Genomic DNA, 21,892 nt, shown 5'->3' with positions numbered 1-21,892 from the left:
TATCAACTCTACATAGATTGTCTGGTGAAGCATTAGCTAGCAATGCCCAAGAGGCAGTCTTAGCATGCATCCTTTGTGCCCTTCTGCTAAGTTCTGACACTGATAACCAAACAGAATGTAAGACAGCCCTCTAGTTAGCAAAGCTTGATCAATATCCACACCATTCATTAGTAAAAGTAGGGGATTCTGATGATAAACCAGTCTCTGATGGAGAACTTTAAGAGCATTCCAGAGTTTGGAATGGGCATCTACCTGCATTCTCTTCAGCCATGATAACCATAAAGTCCTTGCAGTCAAGCATGGTATAATGGTTATGCTTCCATCCTCTAAGATATCCCTAATAACACTGAAAAGTAATAAATCTCTAGTGAAATGTAAAGCTGCAATCACTTGTGCATAAAAAAATAGCAGCTCATAGGGGATATAGCTCAGTGGTAGAGCGCATGCTTCGCATGTATGAGGCCCCGGATTCAATCCCCGGCATCTACAAGTTTTACAAAATACAGCTTTTTACCATATGTAAACTCTGTAGTAGAGCCAAAGAAAACAAGCAAACTAATAAAAGTACTCTACAGCAATAGTGAAAGTTGAATACAAATCATAAAAAATCAATCAAATATGATTATATTCATCATCTTCTTCATTCCATTTTTCAAAGTTAAGTTCCCATTGAATGCCTATTGCCATTCTCCTACACTGAGGAAAAACTATGGTAATGAGGAAATAGATTTTTTAATTTCAGTGGGAACTGAAGGCGACTACCTGAGCAAAGATTAATAAAAGAGCGAGACAAATAATGTAGCAAAACTAATTGATTAAGATTGAGAGACAAGTTTAAACACTTTGTGAACAAAAAGAGGATGGACATGGGCTTGGAGGGCAAGCACTTAATGAAATTTCAAAGCATGGAATGATGACAACATATCAACTCTACATAGATTGTCTGGTGAAGCATTAGCTAGCAATGCCCAAGAGGCAGTCTTAGCATTCATCCTTTGTGCCCTTCTGCTAAGTTCTGACACTGATAACCAAACAGAATGTAAGACAGCCCTCTAGTTAGCAAAACTTGATCAATATCCACACCATTCATTAGTAAAAGTAGGGGATTCTGATGATAAACCAGTCTCTGATGGAGAACTTTAAGAGCATTCCAGTGTTTGGAATGGGCATCTACCTGCATTCTCATCAGCCATGAAAACCATAAAGTCCTTGCAGTCAAGCAAGGTATAATGGTAATGCTTCCATCCTCTAAGATATCCCCAATAACACTGAAAAGTAGTAAATCTCTAGTGAAATGTTAAGCTGCAATCACTTGTGCATAAAAAAATAGCAGCTCATAGGGGATGTAGCTCGGTGGTAGAGCGCATGCTTCGCATGTATGAGGCCCCGGTTTCAATCTCCAGCATCTCCAAGTTTTACAAAATACAGCTTTTTACCATATGTAAACTCTCTTGTAGAGCCAAAGAAAACAAGCAAACCAATAAAAGTTCTCTACAGCAATAGTCAAAGTTGATTACAAATCATAAAAAATCAATCAAATATGATTATATTCATCATCTTCTTCATTCCATTTTTCAAAGTTAAGTTCCCATTGAATGCTTATTGCCATTCTACTACACTGAAGGTAAACTTATGGTAAGTAGGAAATAGATTTTTTATTTTCAGTGGGAACTGAAGGCGACAACTCAAGCAAAGTTTAATAAAAGAGCGAGACAAATAATATAGCAAAACTAATTGATTAAGATTGAGAGACAAGTTCAAACACTTTGTGAACAAAAAGAGGATGGACATGGGCTTGGAGGGCAAGCACTTAATGATATATCAAAGCATGGAATGATGACAACATATCAACTCTACATGGATTGTCTGGTGAAGCATTAGCTAGCAGTGGCCAAGAGGCAGTCTTAGCATGCATCCTTTGTGCCCTTCTGCTAAGTTCTGACACTGATGACCAAACAGAATGTAAGACAGCCCTCTAGTTAGCAAAACTTGATCAATATCCACACCATTCTGTAGTAAAATTAGGGGATTCTGATGATGAACCAGTCTCTGATGGAGAACTTTAAGAGCTTTCCAATGTTTGGAATGGGCATCTACTTGCATTCTCATCAGCCATGAAAACCATAAAGTCCTTGAAGTCAAGCATGGTATAATGGTTATCCTTCCATCATCTAAGATATCACTAATAACACTGAAAAGTAGTAAATCTCTAGTGAATTGTAAAGCTGCAATCACTTATGCATCAGAAAATAGCAGCTCATATGGGATGTAGCTCGGTGGTAGAGCGCATGCTTCGCTTGTATAAGCTCCTGAGTTCAATCCCCAGAATCTCTAAGTTTTGCAAAATACAGCTTTTTACCATAGTTAAACTCTCTAGAAGAGCCAAAGATAACAAGCAAACCAATACAAGTACTCTACAGCAATAGTCAAAGTTGAATACAAATCATAAAAAATTAAACAAATATGATTATATTCATCATCTTCTTCATTCCATTTTTCAAAGTTAAGTTCCCATTGAATGCCTATTGCCATTCTCCTACACTGAGGGAAAACATATGGTAAGTAGGAAATAGATTTTTTATTCTCAGTGGGAACTGAAGGCGACTACCTGAGCAAAGTTTAATAAAAGAGCGAGACAAATAATATAGCAGAACTAAATGATTAAGATTGAGAGACAAGTTCAACCACTTTATGAACAAAAAGAGGATGGACATGGGCTTGGAGGGCAAGCACTTAATGAAATTTCAAAGCATGGAATGATGACAACATATCAACTCTACATAGATTGTCTGGTGAAGCATTAGCTAGCAATGCCCAAGAGTCAGTCTTAGCATGCATCCTTTGTGCCCTTCTGCTAAGTTCTGACACTGATGACCTAACAGAATGTAAGACAGCCCTCTAGTTAGCAAAACTTGATCAATATCCACACCATTCATTAGTAAAAGTAGGGGATTCTGATGATAAACCAGTCTCTGATGGAGAACTTTATGAGCATTCCAGTGTTTGGAATGGGCATCTACTTGCATTCTCATCAGCCATGAAAACCATAAAGTCCTTGCAGTCAAGCATGGTATAATGGTTATGCTTCCATCCTCTAAGATATCCCTAATAACACTGAAAAGTAGTATATCTCTAGTAAAATATAAAGCTGCAATCACTTGTGCATAAAAAAATAGCAGCTCATAGGGGATGTAGCTTAGTGGTAGAGCGCATGCTTCGCATGTATGAGGCCCCGGTTTCAATCCCTGCATCTCCAAGTTTTACAAAATACAGCTTTTTACCATATGTAAACTCTCTAGTAGAGCCAAAGAAAACAAGCAAACCAATAAAAGTACTCTAGAGCAATAGTCAAAGTTGAATACAAATCATAAAAAATCAATCAAATATGATTATATTCATCATCTTCTTCATTCCATTTTTCAAAGTTAAGTTCCCATTGAATGCCTATTGCCATTCTCCTACACTGAGGGAAAACATATGGTAAGTAGGAAATAGATTTTTTATTTTCAGTGGGAACTGAAGGCGACTACCCGAGCAAAGTTTAATAAAAGAGCAAGACAAATAATATAGCAAAACTAATTGTTTAAGATTGAAAGACAAGTTCAAACACTTTATGAACAAAAAGAGGATGGACATGGGCTTGGAGGGCAAGCACTTAATGAAATTTCAAAGCATGGAATGATGACAACATATGAAGTCTACATAGATAGTCTTGTGAAGCATTTTCTAGCAATGCCCAAGAGGCAGTCTTAGCATGCATCCTTTGTGCCCTTCTGCTAAGTTCTGACACTGATGACCAAACAGAATGTAAGACAGCCCTCTAGTTAGCAAAACTTGATCAATATCCACACCATTCATTAGTAAAAGTAGGGGATTCTGATGATGAACCAGTCTCTGATGGAGAACTTTAAGAGCATTCCAATGTTCGGAATGGGCATCTACTTGCATTCTCACCAGCCATGAAAACCATAAAGTCCTTGAAGTCAAGCATGGTATAATGGTTATCCTTCCATCCTCTAAGATATCACTAATAACACTGAAAAGTAGTAAAACTCTAGAGAATTGTAAAGCTGCAATCACTTATGCATCTGAAAATAGCAGCTCATAAGGGATGTAGCTCGGTGGTAGAGCGCATGCTTCGCTTGTATAAGCTCCTGAGTTCAATCCCCAGAATCTCTAAGTTTTGCAAAATACAGCTTTTTACCATAGGTAAACTCTCTAGAAGAGCAAAAGATAACAAGCAAACCAATACAAGTACTCTACAGCAATAGTCAAAGTTGAATACAAATCATAAAAAATCAATCAAATATAATTATAATCATCATCTTCTTCAATCCATTTTTCAAAGTTAAGTTCCCATTGAATGCCTATTGCCATTCTCCAACTCTGAGGGAAAACATATGGTAAGTAGGAAATAGATTTTTTATTCTCAGTGGGAACTGAAGGCGACTACTTGAGCAAAGTTTAATAAAAGAGCGAGACAAATAATATAGCAGAACTAAATGATTAAGATTGAGAGACAAGTTCAACCACTTTATGAACAAAAAGAAGATGGACATGGGCTTGGAGGGCGAGTACTTAATGAAATTTCAAAGCATGGAATGATGACAACATATCAACTCTACATAGATTGTCTGGTGAAGCATTAGCTAGCAATGCCCAAGAGGCAGTCTTAGCATGCATCCTTTGTGCCCTTCTGCTAAGTTCTGACACTGATGACCAAACAGAATGTAAGACAGCCCTCTAGTTAGCAAAGCTTGATCAATATCCACACCATTCATTAGTAAAAGTAGGGGATTCTGATGATAAACCAGTCTCTGATGGAGAACTTTAAGAGCATTCCAGAGTTTGGAATGGGCATCTACCTGCATTCTCTTCAGCCATGATAACCATAAAGTCCTTGCAGTCAAGCATGGTATAATGGTTATGCTTCCATCCTCTAAGATATCCCTAATAACACTGAAAAGTAATAAATCTCTAGTGAAATGTAAAGCTGCAATCACTTGTGCATAAAAAAATAGCAGCTCATAGGGGATATAGCTCAGTGGTAGAGCGCATGCTTCGCATGTATGAGGCCCCGGATTCAATCCCCGGCATCTACAAGTTTTACAAAATACAGCTTTTTACCATATGTAAACTCTGTAGTAGAGCCAAAGAAAACAAGCAAACCAATAAAAGTACTCTACAGCAATAGTGAAAGTTGAATACAAATCATAAAAAATCAATCAAATATGATTATATTCATCATCTTCTTCATTCCATTTTTCAAAGTTAAGTTCCCATTGAATGCCTATTGCCATTCTCCTACACTGAGGAAAAACTATGGTAATGAGGAAATAGATTTTTTAATTTCAGTGGGAACTGAAGGCGACTACCTGAGCAAAGATTAATAAAAGAGCGAGACAAATAATGTAGCAAAACTAATTGATTAAGATTGAGAGACAAGTTTAAACACTTTGTGAACAAAAAGAGGATGGACATGGGCTTGGAGGGCAAGCACTTAATGAAATTTCAAAGCATGGAATGATGACAACATATCAACTCTACATAGATTGTCTGGTGAAGCATTAGCTAGCAATGCCCAAGAGGCAGTCTTAGCATGCATCCTTTGTGCCCTTCTGCTAAGTTCTGACACTGATAACCAAACAGAATGTAAGACAGCCCTCTAGTTAGCAAAACTTGATCAATATCCACACCATTCATTAGTAAAAGTAGGGGATTCTGATGATAAACCAGTCTCTGATGGAGAACTTTAAGAGCATTCCAGTGTTTGGAATGGGCATCTACCTGCATTCTCATCAGCCATGAAAACCATAAAGTCCTTGCAGTCAAGCAAGGTATAATGGTTATGCTTCCATCCTCTAAGATATCCCCAATAACACTGAAAAGTAGTAAATCTCTAGTGAAATGTTAAGCTGCAATCACTTGTGCATAAAAAAATAGCAGCTCATAGGGGATGTAGCTCGGTGGTAGAGCGCATGCTTCGCATGTATGAGGCCCCGGTTTCAATCCCCGGCATCTCCAAGTTTTACAAAATACAGCTTTTTACCATATGTAAACTCTCTTGTAGAGCCAAAGAAAACAAGCAAACCAATAAAAGTTCTCTACAGCAATAGTCAAAGTTGATTACAAATCATAAAAAATCAATCAAATATGATTATATTCATCATCTTCTTCATTCCATTTTTCAAAGTTAAGTTCCCATTGAATGCTTATTGCCATTCTACTACACTGAAGGTAAACTTATGGTAAGTAGGAAATAGATTTTTTATTTTCAGTGGGAACTGAAGGCGACAACTCAAGCAAAGTTTAATAAAAGAGCGAGACAAATAATATAGCAAAACTAATTGATTAAGATTGAGAGACAAGTTCAAACACTTTGTGAACAAAAAGAGGATGGACATGGGCTTGGAGGGCAAGCACTTAATGATATATCAAAGCATGGAATGATGACAACATATCAACTCTACATGGATTGTCTGGTGAAGCATTAGCTAGCAGTGGCCAAGAGGCAGTCTTAGCATGCATCCTTTGTGCCCTTCTGCTAAGTTCTGACACTGATGACCAAACAGAATGTAAGACAGCCCTCTAGTTAGCAAAACTTGATCAATATCCACACCATTCTGTAGTAAAATTAGGGGATTCTGATGATGAACCAGTCTCTGATGGAGAACTTTAAGAGCTTTCCAATGTTTGGAATGGGCATCTACTTGCATTCTCATCAGCCATGAAAACCATAAAGTCCTTGAAGTCAAGCATGGTATAATGGTTATCCTTCCATCATCTAAGATATCACTAATAACACTGAAAAGTAGTAAATCTCTAGTGAATTGTAAAGCTGCAATCACTTATGCATCAGAAAATAGCAGCTCATATGGGATGTAGCTCGGTGGTAGAGCGCATGCTTCGCTTGTATAAGCTCCTGAGTTCAATCCCCAGAATCTCTAAGTTTTGCAAAATACAGCTTTTTACCATAGTTAAACTCTCTAGAAGAGCCAAAGATAACAAGCAAACCAATACAAGTACTCTACAGCAATAGTCAAAGTTGAATACAAATCATAAAAAATCAATCAAATATGATTATATTCATCATCTTCTTCATTCCATTTTTCAAAGTTAAGTTCCCATTGAATGCCTATTGCCATTCTCCTACACTGAGGAAAAACTATGGTAATGAGGAAATAGATTTTTTAATTTCAGTGGGAACTGAAGGCGACTACCTGAGCAAAGATTAATAAAAGAGCGAGACAAATAATGTAGCAAAACTAATTGATTAAGATTGAGAGACAAGTTTAAACACTTTGTGAACAAAAAGAGGATGGACATGGGCTTGGAGGGCAAGCACTTAATGAAATTTCAAAGCATGGAATGATGACAACATATCAACTCTACATAGATTGTCTGGTGAAGCATTAGCTAGCAATGCCCAAGAGGCAGTCTTAGCATGCATCCTTTGTGCCCTTCTGCTAAGTTCTGACACTGATAACCAAACAGAATGTAAGACAGCCCTCTAGTTAGCAAAACTTGATCAATATCCACACCATTCATTAGTAAAAGTAGGGGATTCTGATGATAAACCAGTCTCTGATGGAGAACTTTAAGAGCATTCCAGTGTTTGGAATGGGCATCTACCTGCATTCTCATCAGCCATGAAAACCATAAAGTCCTTGCAGTCAAGCAAGGTATAATGGTTATGCTTCCATCCTCTAAGATATCCCCAATAACACTGAAAAGTAGTAAATCTCTAGTGAAATGTTAAGCTGCAATCACTTGTGCATAAAAAAATAGCAGCTCATAGGGGATGTAGCTCGGTGGTAGAGCGCATGCTTCGCATGTATGAGGCCCCGGTTTCAATCCCCGGCATCTCCAAGTTTTACAAAATACAGCTTTTTACCATATGTAAACTCTCTTGTAGAGCCAAAGAAAACAAGCAAACCAATAAAAGTTCTCTACAGCAATAGTCAAAGTTGATTACAAATCATAAAAAATCAATCAAATATGATTATATTCATCATCTTCTTCATTCCATTTTTCAAAGTTAAGTTCCCATTGAATGCTTATTGCCATTCTACTACACTGAAGGTAAACTTATGGTAAGTAGGAAATAGATTTTTTATTTTCAGTGGGAACTGAAGGCGACAACTCAAGCAAAGTTTAATAAAAGAGCGAGACAAATAATATAGCAAAACTAATTGATTAAGATTGAGAGACAAGTTCAAACACTTTGTGAACAAAAAGAGGATGGACATGGGCTTGGAGGGCAAGCACTTAATGATATATCAAAGCATGGAATGATGACAACATATCAACTCTACATGGATTGTCTGGTGAAGCATTAGCTAGCAGTGGCCAAGAGGCAGTCTTAGCATGCATCCTTTGTGCCCTTCTGCTAAGTTCTGACACTGATGACCAAACAGAATGTAAGACAGCCCTCTAGTTAGCAAAACTTGATCAATATCCACACCATTCTGTAGTAAAATTAGGGGATTCTGATGATGAACCAGTCTCTGATGGAGAACTTTAAGAGCTTTCCAATGTTTGGAATGGGCATCTACTTGCATTCTCATCAGCCATGAAAACCATAAAGTCCTTGAAGTCAAGCATGGTATAATGGTTATCCTTCCATCATCTAAGATATCACTAATAACACTGAAAAGTAGTAAATCTCTAGTGAATTGTAAAGCTGCAATCACTTATGCATCAGAAAATAGCAGCTCATATGGGATGTAGCTCGGTGGTAGAGCGCATGCTTCGCTTGTATAAGCTCCTGAGTTCAATCCCCAGAATCTCTAAGTTTTGCAAAATACAGCTTTTTACCATAGTTAAACTCTCTAGAAGAGCCAAAGATAACAAGCAAACCAATACAAGTACTCTACAGCAATAGTCAAAGTTGAATACAAATCATAAAAAATTAAACAAATATGATTATATTCATCATCTTCTTCATTCCATTTTTCAAAGTTAAGTTCCCATTGAATGCCTATTGCCATTCTCCTACACTGAGGGAAAACATATGGTAAGTAGGAAATAGATTTTTTATTCTCAGTGGGAACTGAAGGCGACTACCTGAGCAAAGTTTAATAAAAGAGCGAGACAAATAATATAGCAGAACTAAATGATTAAGATTGAGAGACAAGTTCAACCACTTTATGAACAAAAAGAGGATGGACATGGGCTTGGAGGGCAAGCACTTAATGAAATTTCAAAGCATGGAATGATGACAACATATCAACTCTACATAGATTGTCTGGTGAAGCATTAGCTAGCAATGCCCAAGAGTCAGTCTTAGCATGCATCCTTTGTGCCCTTCTGCTAAGTTCTGACACTGATGACCTAACAGAATGTAAGACAGCCCTCTAGTTAGCAAAACTTGATCAATATCCACACCATTCATTAGTAAAAGTAGGGGATTCTGATGATAAACCAGTCTCTGATGGAGAACTTTATGAGCATTCCAGTGTTTGGAATGGGCATCTACTTGCATTCTCATCAGCCATGAAAACCATAAAGTCCTTGCAGTCAAGCATGGTATAATGGTTATGCTTCCATCCTCTAAGATATCCCTAATAACACTGAAAAGTAGTATATCTCTAGTAAAATATAAAGCTGCAATCACTTGTGCATAAAAAAATAGCAGCTCATAGGGGATGTAGCTTAGTGGTAGAGCGCATGCTTCGCATGTATGAGGCCCCGGTTTCAATCCCTGCATCTCCAAGTTTTACAAAATACAGCTTTTTACCATATGTAAACTCTCTAGTAGAGCCAAAGAAAACAAGCAAACCAATAAAAGTACTCTAGAGCAATAGTCAAAGTTGAATACAAATCATAAAAAATCAATCAAATATGATTATATTCATCATCTTCTTCATTCCATTTTTCAAAGTTAAGTTCCCATTGAATGCCTATTGCCATTCTCCTACACTGAGGGAAAACATATGGTAAGTAGGAAATAGATTTTTTATTTTCAGTGGGAACTGAAGGCGACTACCCGAGCAAAGTTTAATAAAAGAGCAAGACAAATAATATAGCAAAACTAATTGTTTAAGATTGAAAGACAAGTTCAAACACTTTATGAACAAAAAGAGGATGGACATGGGCTTGGAGGGCAAGCACTTAATGAAATTTCAAAGCATGGAATGATGACAACATATGAAGTCTACATAGATAGTCTTGTGAAGCATTTTCTAGCAATGCCCAAGAGGCAGTCTTAGCATGCATCCTTTGTGCCCTTCTGCTAAGTTCTGACACTGATGACCAAACAGAATGTAAGACAGCCCTCTAGTTAGCAAAACTTGATCAATATCCACACCATTCATTAGTAAAAGTAGGGGATTCTGATGATGAACCAGTCTCTGATGGAGAACTTTAAGAGCATTCCAATGTTCGGAATGGGCATCTACTTGCATTCTCACCAGCCATGAAAACCATAAAGTCCTTGAAGTCAAGCATGGTATAATGGTTATCCTTCCATCCTCTAAGATATCACTAATAACACTGAAAAGTAGTAAAACTCTAGAGAATTGTAAAGCTGCAATCACTTATGCATCTGAAAATAGCAGCTCATAAGGGATGTAGCTCGGTGGTAGAGCGCATGCTTTGCTTGAATAAGCTCTTGAGTTCAATCCCCAGAATCTCTAAGTTTTGCAAAATACAGCTTTTTACCATATGTAAACTCTCTAGAAGAGCAAAAGATAACAAGCAAACCAATACAAGTACTCTACAGCAATAGTCAAAGTTGAATACAAATCATAAAAAATCAATCAAATATAATTATAATCATCATCTTCTTCAATCCATTTTTCAAAGTTAAGTTCCCATTGAATGCCTATTGCCATTCTCCAACTCTGAGGGAAAACATATGGTAAGTAGGAAATAGATTTTTTATTCTCAGTGGGAACTGAAGGCGACTACTTGAGCAAAGTTTAATAAAAGAGCGAGACAAATAATATAGCAGAACTAAATGATTAAGATTGAGAGACAAGTTCAACCACTTTATGAACAAAAAGAAGATGGACATGGGCTTGGAGGGCGAGTACTTAATGAAATTTCAAAGCATGGAATGATGACAACATATCAACTCTACATAGATTGTCTGGTGAAGCATTAGCTAGCAATGCCCAAGAGGCAGTCTTAGCATGCATCCTTTGTGCCCTTCTGCTAAGTTCTGACACTGATGACCAAACAGAATGTAAGACAGCCCTCTAGTTAGCAAAGCTTGATCAATATCCACACCATTCATTAGTAAAAGTAGGGGATTCTGATGATAAACCAGTCTCTGATGGAGAACTTTAAGAGCATTCCAGAGTTTGGAATGGGCATCTACCTGCATTCTCTTCAGCCATGATAACCATAAAGTCCTTGCAGTCAAGCATGGTATAATGGTTATGCTTCCATCCTCTAAGATATCCCTAATAACACTGAAAAGTAATAAATCTCTAGTGAAATGTAAAGCTGCAATCACTTGTGCATAAAAAAATAGCAGCTCATAGGGGATATAGCTCAGTGGTAGAGCGCATGCTTCGCATGTATGAGGCCCCGGATTCAATCCCCGGCATCTACAAGTTTTACAAAATACAGCTTTTTACCATATGTAAACTCTGTAGTAGAGCGAAAGAAAACAAGCAAACCAATAAAAGTACTCTACAGCAATAGTGAAAGTTGAATAAAAATCATAAAAAATCAATCAAATATGATTATATTCATCATCTTCTTCATTCCATTTTTCAAAGTTAAGTTCCCATTGAATGCCTATTGCCATTCTCCTACACTGAGGAAAAACTATGGTAATGAGGAAATAGATTTTTTAATTTCAGTGGGAACTGAAGGCGACTACCTGAGCAAAGATTAATAAAAGAGCGAGACAAATAATGTAGCAAAACTAATTGATTAAGATTGAGAGACAAGTTTAAACACTTTGTGAACAAAAAGAGGATGGACATGGGCTTGGAGGGCAAGCACTTAATGAAATTTCAAAGCATGGAATGATGACAACATATCAACTCTACATAGATTGTCTGGTGAAGCATTAGCTAGCAATGCCCAAGAGGCAGTCTTAGCATGCATCCTTTGTGCCCTTCTGCTAAGTTCTGACACTGATAACCAAACAGAATGTAAGACAGCCCTCTAGTTAGCAAAACTTGATCAATATCCACACCATTCATTAGTAAAAGTAGGGGATTCTGATGATAAACCAGTCTCTGATGGAGAACTTTAAGAGCATTCCAGTGTTTGGAATGGGCATCTACCTGCATTCTCATCAGCCATGAAAACCATAAAGTCCTTGCAGTCAAGCAAGGTATAATGGTTATGCTTCCATCCTCTAAGATATCCCCAATAACACTGAAAAGTAGTAAATCTCTAGTGAAATGTTAAGCTGCAATCACTTGTGCATAAAAAAATAGCAGCTCATAGGGGATGTAGCTCGGTGGTAGAGCGCATGCTTCGCATGTATGAGGCCCCGGTTTCAATCCCCGGCATCTCCAAGTTTTACAAAATACAGCTTTTTACCATATGTAAACTCTCTTGTAGAGCCAAAGAAAACAAGCAAACCAATAAAAGTAATCTACAGCAATAGTCAAAGTTGAATACAAATCATAAAAAATCAATCAAATATGATTATATTCATCATCTTCTTCATTCCAGTTTTCAAAGTTAAGTTCCTATTGAATGCCTATTGCCATTCTCCTACACTGAGGGAAAATTTATGGTAAGTAGGAAATAGATTTTTTATTTTCAGTGGGAACTGAAGGCGACTACCTGAGCAAAGTTTAATAAAAGAGCGAGACAAATAATATAGCAAAACTAATTGTTTAAGATTAAGAGACAAGTTCAAACACTTTGTGAACAAAAAGAGGATGGACAAGGGCTTGGAGGGCAAGCACTTAATGAAATTTTTAAGCATGGAATGATGACAACATATGAACTCTACATAGATTGTCTGTTGAAGCATTAGCTAGCAATGCCCAAGAGGCTGTCATAGCATGCATCCTTTGTGCCCTTTTGCTAAGTTCTGACACTGATGACCAAACTGAATGTAAGACAGCCCTCTATTTAGCAAAACTTGATCAATATCCACACCATTCTTTTGTAAAAGTAGGGGATTCTGATGATAAACCAGTCTCTTATGGAGAACTTTAAGAGCAATCCAATGTTCGGAATGGGCATCTACTTGCATTCTCATCAGCCATGAAAACCATAAAGTCCTTGCAGTCAAGCATGGTATAATGGTTATGCTTCCATCCTTTAAGATATCCCTAATAACACTGAAAAGTAGTAAATCTCTAGTGAAATGTAAAGCTGCAATCACTTGTGCATAAAAAAATAGCAGCTCATAGGGGATGTAGCTCAGTGGTAGAGTGCATGCTTCGCATGTATGAGGCCCCGGGATCAATCCCCGGCAACTCTAAGTTTTACAAAATACAGCTTTTTACCATATGTAAACTCTCTAGTAGAGCCAAAGATAACAAGCAAACCAATAAAAGTACTCTACAGCAATAGTCAAAGTTGAATACAAATCATAAAAAATCAATCAAATATGATTATATTCATTATCTTCTTCATTCCATTTTTCAAAGTTAAGTTCCCATTGAATGCCTATTGCCATTCTCCTACACTGAGGGAAAACATATTGTAAGTAGGAAATAGATTTTTTATTCTCAGTGGGAACTGAAGGCGACAACTCAAGCAAAGTTTAATAAAAGAGCGAGACAAATAATATAGCAGAACTAAATGATTAAGATTGAGAGACAAGTTCAAACACTTTGTGAACAAAAAGAGGATGGACATGGGCTTGGAGGGCAAGCACTTAATGAAATTTCAAAGCATGGAATGATGACAACATATTAACTCTACATAGATTGTCTGGTGAAGCATTAGCTAGCAATGCCCAAGAGGCAGTCTTAGCATGCATCCTTTGTGCCCTTCTGCTAAGTTCTGACACTGATGACCAAACAGAATGTAAGACAGCCCTCTAGTTAGCAAAACTTGATCAATATCCACACCATTCATTAGTAAAAGTAGGGGATTCTGATGATAAATCAGTCTTTGATGGAGAACTTTAAGAGCATTCCAGTGTTTGGAATGGGCATCTACTTGCATTGTCATCAGCCATGAAAACCATAATGTCCATGCAGTCAAGCATGGTATAATGGTTATGCTTCCATCCTCTAAGATATCCCTAATAACACTGAAAAGTAGTAAATCTCTAGTGAAATGTAAAGCTGCAATCACTTGTGCATCAGAAAATAGCAGCTGAAATGGGATGTAGCTCAGTGGTAGAGCACATGCTTCGCATGTATAAGGCACCGGGTTCAATCCCCGGCATCTCTAAGTTTTACAAAATACAGCTTTTTACCATATGTAAACTCTTTAGTAGAGCCAAAGTTAACAAGCAAACCATTAAAAGTACTCTACAGCAATAGTCAAAGTTCAATACAAATCATAAATAATCAATCAAATATGATTATATTCATCATCTTATTCATTCCATTTTTCAAAGTTAAGTTCCCATTGAATGCCTTTTGCCATTCTCCTACACTGAGGGAAAACATATGGTAAGTAGGAAATAGATTTTTTATTTTCAGTGGGAACTGAAGGCGACTACCCGAGCAAAGTTTAATAAAAGAGCAAGACAAATAATATAGCAAAACTAATTGATTAAGATTAAGAGACAAGTTCAAACACTTTGAGAACAAAAAGAGGATGGACATGGGCTTGGAGGGCAAGCACTTAATGAAATTTCAAAGCATGGAATGATGACAACATATGAACTCTACATAAATTGTCTGTTGAAGCATTAGCTAGCAATGCCCAAGAGGCAGTCATAGCATGCAACCTTTGTGCCCTTCTGCTAAGTTCTGACACTGATGACCAAACAGAATGTAAGACAGCCCTCTAGTTAGCAAAGCTTGATCAATATCCACACCATTCATTAGTAAAAGTAGGGGATTCTGATGATAAATCAGTCTCTGATGGAGAACTTTAAGAGCATTCCAATGTTTGGAATGGGCTTCTACTTGCATTCTCATCACCCATGAAAACCATAAAGTCCTTGCAGTCAAGCATGGTATAATGGTTATGCTTCCATCCTCTAAGATATCCCTAATCACACTGAAAAGTAGTAAATCTCTAGTGAAATGTAAAGCTGCAATCACTTGTGCATAAGAAAATAGCAGCTCATAGGGGATGTAGCACAGTGGTAGAGCGCATGCTTCGCATGTATGAGGCCCCGGGTTCAATCCCCGGAATCTCTAAATTTTACAAAATACAGCTTTTTACCATATGTAAACTCTCTAGTAGAGCCAAAGATAACAAGCAAACCAATAAAAGTACTCTACAGCAATAGTCAAAGTTGAACACAAATCATTAAAAATTAATCAAATATGATTATATTCATCATCTTCTTCATTCCATTTTTCAAAGTTATGTTCCCATTGAATGCCTATTGCCATTCTCCTACACTGAGGGAAAACTTATGGTAAGTAGGAAATAGATTTTTTATTCTCAGTGGGAACTGAAGGCGACTACTTGAGCAAAGTTTAATAAAAGAGCGAGACAAATAATATAGCAGAACTAAATGATTAAGATTGAGAGACAAGTTCAACCACTTTATGAACAAAAAGAAGATGGACATGGGCTTGGAGGGCGAGTACTTAATGAAATTTCAAAGCATGGAATGATGACAACATATCAACTCTACATAGATTGTCTGGTGAAGCATTAGCTAGCAATGCCCAAGAGGCAGTCTTAGCATGCATCCTTTGTGCCCTTCTGCTAAGTTCTGACACTGATGACCAAACAAAATGTAAGACAGCCCTCTAGTTAGCAAAGCTTGATCAATATCCACACCATTCATTAGTAAAAGTAGGGGATTCTGATGATAAACCAGTCTCTGATGGAGAACTTTAAGAGCATTCCAGAGTTTGGAATGGGCATCTACCTGCATTCTCTTCAGCCATGATAACCATAAAGTCCTTGCAGTCAAGCATGGTATAATGGTTATGCTTCCATCCTCTAAGATATCCCTAATAACACTGAAAAGTAATAAATCTCTAGTGAAATGTAAAGCTGCAATCACTTGTGCATAAAAAAATAGCAGCTCATAGGGGATATAGCTCAGTGGTAGAGCGCATGCTTCGCATGTATGAGGCCCCGGATTCAATCCCCGGCATCTACAAGTTTTACAAAATACAGCTTTTTACCATATGTAAACTCTGTAGTAGAGCCAAAGAAAACAAGCAAACCAATAAAAGTACTCTACAGCAATAGTGAAAGTTGAATACAAATCATAAAAAATCAATCAAATATGATTATATTCATCATCTTCTTCATTCCATTTTTCAAAGTTAAGTTCCCATTGAATGCCTATTGCCATTCTCCTACACTGAGGAAAAACTATGGTAATGAGGAAATAGATTTTTTAATTTCAGTGGGAACTGAAGGCGACTACCTGAGCAAAGATTAATAAAAGAGCGAGACAAATAATGTAGCAAAACTAATTGATTAAGATTGAGAGACAAGTTTAAACACTTTGTGAACAAAAAGAGGATGGACATGGGCTTGGAGGGCAAGCACTTAATGAAATTTCAAAGCATGGAATGATGACAACATATCAACTCTACATAGATTGTCTGGTGAAGCATTAGCTAGCAATGCCCAAGAGGCAGTCTTAGCATGCATCCTTTGTGCCCTTCTGCTAAGTTCTGACACTGATAACCAAACAGAATGTAAGACAGCCCTCTAGTTAGCAAAACTTGATCAATATCCACACCATTCATTAGTAAAAGTAGGGGATTCTGATGATAAACCAGTCTCTGATGGAGAACTTTAAGAGCATTCCAGTGTTTGGAATGGGCATCTACCTGCATTCTCATCAGCCATGAAAACCATAAAGTCCTTGCAGTCAAGCAAGGTATAATGGTTATGCTTCCATCCTCTAAGATATCCCCAATAACACTGAAAAGTAGTAAATCTCTAGTGAAATGTTAAGCTGCAATCACTTGTGCATAAAAAAATAGCAGCTCATAGGGGATGTAGCTCGGTGGTAGAGCGCATGCTTCGCATGTATGAGGCCCCGGTTTCAATCCCCGGCATCTCCAAGTTTTACAAAATACAGCTTTTTACCATATGTAAACTCTCTTGTAGAGCCAAAGAAAACAAGCAAACCAATAAAAGTTCTCTACAGCAATAGTCAAAGTTGAATACAAATCATAAAAAATCAATCAAATATGATTATATTCATCATCTTCTTCATTCCAGTTTTCAAAGTTAAGTTCCTATTGAATGCCTATTGCCATTCTCCTACACTGAGGGAAAACTTATGGTAAGTAGGAAATAGATTTTTTATTTTCAGTGGGAACTGAAGGCGACTACCTGAGCAAAGTTTAATAAAACAGCGAGACAAATAATATAGCAAAACTAATTGTTTAAGATTAAGAGACAAGTTCAAACACTTTGTGAACAAAAAGAGGATGGACAAGGGCTTGGAGGGCAAGCACTTAATGAAATTTTTAAGCATGGAATGATGACAACATATGAACTCTACATAGATTGTCTGTTGAAGCATTAGCTAGCAATGCCCAAGAGGCTGTCATAGCATGCATCCTTTGTGCCCTTTTGCTAAGTTCTGACACTGATGACCAAACTGAATGTAAGACAGCCCTCTATTTAGCAAAACTTGATCAATATCCACACCATTCATTTGTAAAAGTAGGGGATTCTGATGATAAACCAGTCTCTGATGGAGAACTTTAAGAGCATTCCAGTGTTTGGAATGGGCATCTACCTGCATTCTCATCAGCCATGAAAACCATAAAGTCCTTGCAGTCAAGCAAGGTATAATGGTTATGCTTCCATCCTCTAAGATATCCCCAATAACACTGAAAAGTAGTAAATCTCTAGTGAAATGTTAAGCTGCAATCACTTGTGCATAAAAAAATAGCAGCTCATAGGGGATGTAGCTCGGTGGTAGAGCGCATGCTTCGCATGTATGAGGCCCCGGTTTCAATCCCCGGCATCTCCAAGTTTTACAAAATACAGCTTTTTACCATATGTAAACTCTCTTGTAGAGCCAAAGAAAACAAGCAAACCAATAAAAGTTCTCTACAGCAATAGTCAAAGTTGAATACAAATCATAAAAAATCAATCAAATATGATTATATTCATCATCTTCTTCATTCCAGTTTTCAAAGTTAAGTTCCTATTGAATGCCTATTGCCATTCTCCTACACTGAGGGAAAACTTATGGTAAGTAGGAAATAGATTTTTTATTTTCAGTGGGAACTGAAGGCGACTACCTGAGCAAAGTTTAATAAAACAGCGAGACAAATAATATAGCAAAACTAATTGTTTAAGATTAAGAGACAAGTTCAAACACTTTGTGAACAAAAAGAGGATGGACAAGGGCTTGGAGGGCAAGCACTTAATGAAATTTTTAAGCATGGAATGATGACAACATATGAACTCTACATAGATTGTCTGTTGAAGCATTAGCTAGCAATGCCCAAGAGGCTGTCATAGCATGCATCCTTTGTGCCCTTTTGCTAAGTTCTGACACTGATGACCAAACTGAATGTAAGACAGCCCTCTATTTAGCAAAACTTGATCAATATCCACACCATTCATTTGTAAAAGTAGGGGATTCTGATGATAAACCAGTCTCTTATGGAGAACTTTAAGAGCAAACCAATGTTCGGAATGGGCATCTACTTGCATTCTCATCAGCCATGAAAACCATAAAGTCCTTGCCGTCAAGCATGGTATAATGGTTATGCTTCCATCCTCTAATATATCCCTAATGACACTGAAAAGTAGTAAATCTCTAGTGAAATGTAAAGCTGCAATCACTTGTGCATAAAAAAATAGCAGCTCATAGGAGATGTAGGTCAGTGGCAGAGCGCATGCTTCGCATGTATGAGGCCCCGGATTCAATCCCCGGCATCTCCAAGTTTTACAAAATACAGCTTTATACCATATGTAAACTCTCTAGTAGAGCCAAAGAAAACAAGCAAACCAATAAAAGTACTCTACAGCAATAGTCAAAGTTGAATACAAATCATAAAAAATCAATCAAATAATATTATATTCATCATCTTCTTCATTCCAGTTTTCAAGGTTAAGTTCCTATTGAATGCCTTTTGCCATTCTCCTACACTGAGGGAAAACTTATGGTAAGTAGGAAATAGATTTTTTATTTTCAGTGGGAACTGAAGGCGACTACCTGAGCAAAGTTTAATAAAAGAGCGAGACAAATAATATAGCAAAACTAATTGTTTAAGATTAAGAGACAAGTTCAAACACTTTGTGAACAAAAAGAGGATGGACAAGGGCTTGGAGGGCGAGCACTTAATGAAATTTTTAAGCATGGAATGATGACAACATATGAACTCTACATAGATTGTCTGTTGAAGCATTAGCTAGCAATGCCCAAGAGGCTGTCATAGCATGCATCCTTTGTGCCCTTTGCTAAGTTCTGACACTGATGACCAAACTGAATGTAAGACAGCCCTCTATTTAGCAAAACTTGATCAATATCCACACCATTCATTAGTAAAAGTAGGGGATTCTGATGATGAACCAGTCTCTGATGGAGAACTTTAAGAGCATTCCAATGTTCGGAATGGGCATCTACTTGCATTCTCACCAGCCATGAAAACCATAAAGTCCTTGAAGTCAAGCATGGTATAATGGTTATCCTTCCATCCTCTAAGATATCACTAATAACACTGAAAAGTAGTAAAACTCTAGAGAATTGTAAAGCTGCAATCACTTATGCATCTGAAAATAGCAGCTCATAAGGGATGTAGCTCGGTGGTAGAGCGCATGCTTCGCATGTATGAGGCCCCGGGTTCAATCCCCAGAATCTCTAAGTTTTGCAAAATACAGCTTTTTACCATATGTAAACTCTCTAGAAGAGCAAAAGATAACAAGCAAACCAATACAAGTACTCTACAGCAATAGTCAAAGTTGAATACAAATCATAAAAAATCAATCAAATATGATTATATTCATTATCTTCTTCATTCCATTTTTCAAAGTTAAGTTCCCATTGAATGCCTATTGCCATTCTCCTACACTGAGGGAAAACATATTGTAAGTAGGAAATAGATTTTTTATTCTCAGTGGGAACTGAAGGCGACAACTCAAGCAAAGTTTAATAAAAGAGCGAGACAAATAATATAGCAGAACTAAATGATTAAGATTGAGAGACAAGTTCAAACACTTTGTGAACAAAAAGAGGATGGACATGGGCTTGGAGGGCAAGCACTTAATGAAATTTCAAAGCATGGAATGATGACAACATATCAACTCTACATAGATTGTCTGGTGAAGCATTAGCTAGCAATGCCCAAGAGGCAGTCTTAGCATGCATCCTTTGTGCCCTTCTGCTAAGTTCTGACACTGATGACCAAACAGAATGTAAGACAGCCCTCTAGTTAGCAAAACTTGATCAATATCCACACCATTCATTAGTAAAAGTAGGGGATTCTGATGATAAATCAGTCTTTGATGGAGAACTTTAAGAGCATTCCAGTGTTTGGAATGGGCATCTACTTGCATTGTCATCAGCCATGAAAACCATAAAGTCCTTGCAGTCAAGCATGGTATAATGGTTATGCTTCCATCCTCTAAGATATCCATAATAACACTGAAAAGTAGTAAATCTCTAGTGAAATGTAAAGCTGCAATCACTTGTGCATCAGAAAATAGCAGCTCAAATGGGATGTAGCTCAGTGGTAGAGCACATGCTTCGCATGTATAAGGCACCGGGTTCAATCCCCGGCATCTCTAAGTTTTACAAAATACAGCTTTTTACCATATGTAAACTCTTTAGTAGAGCCAAAGTTAACAAGCAAACCATTAAAAGTACTCTACAGCAATACTCAAAGTTCAATACAAATCATAAATAATCAATCAAATATGATTATATTCATCATCTTATTCATTCCATTTTTCAAAGTTAAGTTCCCATTGAATGCCTTTTGCCATTCTCCTACACTGAGGGAAAACATATGGTAAGTAGGAAATAGATTTTTTATTTTCAGTGGGAACTGAAGGCGACTACCCGAGCAAAGTTTAATAAAAGAGCAAGACAAATAATATAGCAAAACTAATTGATTAAGATTAAGAGACAAGTTCAAACACTTTGAGAACAAAAAGAGGATGGACATGGGCTTGGAGGGCAAGCACTTAATGAAATTTCAAAGCATGGAATGATGACAACATATGAACTCTACATAAATTGTCTGTTGAAGCATTAGCTAGCAATGCCCAAGAGGCAGTCATAGCATGCAACCTTTGTGCCCTTCTGCTAAGTTCTGACACTGATGACCAAACAGAATGTAAGACAGCCCTCTAGTTAGCAAAGCTTGATCAATATCCACACCATTCATTAGTAAAAGTTGGGGATTCTGATGATAAATCAGTCTCTGATGGAGAACTTTAAGAGCATTCCAATGTTTGGAATGGGCTTCTACTTGCATTCTCATCACCCATGAAAACCATAAAGTCCTTGCAGTCAAGCATGGTAGAATGGTTATGCTTCCATCCTCTAAGATATCCCTAATAACACTGAAAAGTAGTAAATCTCTAGTGAAATGTAAAGCTGCAATCACTTGTGCATAAGAAAATAGCAGCTCATAGGGGATGTAGCTCAGTGGTAGAGTGCATGCTTTGCATGTATGAGGCCCCGGGATCAATCCCCGGCAACTCTAAGTTTTACAAAATACAGCTTTTTACCATATGTAAACTCTCTAGTAGAGCCAAAGATAACAAGCAAACCAATAAAAGTACTCTACAGCAATAGTCAAAGTTGAATACAAATCATAAAAAATCAATCAAATATGATTATATTCATTATCTTCTTCATTCCATTTTTCAAAGTTAAGTTCCCATT

General features: G+C 37.3%; 6 non-coding genes across 6 annotated transcripts; all 6 read left to right on the top strand.

Annotated features, from left to right (window-relative positions):
• The first annotated feature begins 5,952 nt into the window (after positions 1-5,952).
• On the top strand, positions 5,953-6,024 carry TRNAA-CGC (transfer RNA alanine (anticodon CGC)). The gene has a single exon. It is a non-coding gene; the product is annotated as a tRNA-Ala (tRNA).
• A 1,773-nt stretch (positions 6,025-7,797) lies between these two features.
• Positions 7,798-7,869, top strand: TRNAA-CGC (transfer RNA alanine (anticodon CGC)). Its single transcript has one exon. It is a non-coding gene; the product is annotated as a tRNA-Ala (tRNA).
• Positions 7,870-12,410: 4,541 nt separating this feature from the next.
• On the top strand, positions 12,411-12,482 carry TRNAA-CGC (transfer RNA alanine (anticodon CGC)). The gene has a single exon. It is a non-coding gene; the product is annotated as a tRNA-Ala (tRNA).
• Positions 12,483-17,024: 4,542 nt separating this feature from the next.
• Positions 17,025-17,096, top strand: TRNAA-CGC (transfer RNA alanine (anticodon CGC)). Its single transcript has one exon. It is a non-coding gene; the product is annotated as a tRNA-Ala (tRNA).
• Positions 17,097-17,947: 851 nt separating this feature from the next.
• Positions 17,948-18,019, top strand: TRNAA-CGC (transfer RNA alanine (anticodon CGC)). The gene has a single exon. It is a non-coding gene; the product is annotated as a tRNA-Ala (tRNA).
• A 3,619-nt stretch (positions 18,020-21,638) lies between these two features.
• On the top strand, positions 21,639-21,710 carry TRNAA-UGC (transfer RNA alanine (anticodon UGC)). The gene has a single exon. It is a non-coding gene; the product is annotated as a tRNA-Ala (tRNA).
• The last annotated feature ends 182 nt before the right edge of the window (positions 21,711-21,892 follow it).

Source organism: Taudactylus pleione, unplaced genomic scaffold (assembly GCF_031769625.1).
Source record: "Taudactylus pleione unplaced genomic scaffold, aTauple2 ptg000070l, whole genome shotgun sequence".
NCBI lineage: Eukaryota > Metazoa > Chordata > Amphibia > Anura > Myobatrachidae > Taudactylus > Taudactylus pleione.
The sequence above is the reverse complement of the archived record's forward strand: the minus strand, read 5'-3'. Positions and strand labels throughout refer to the sequence as shown.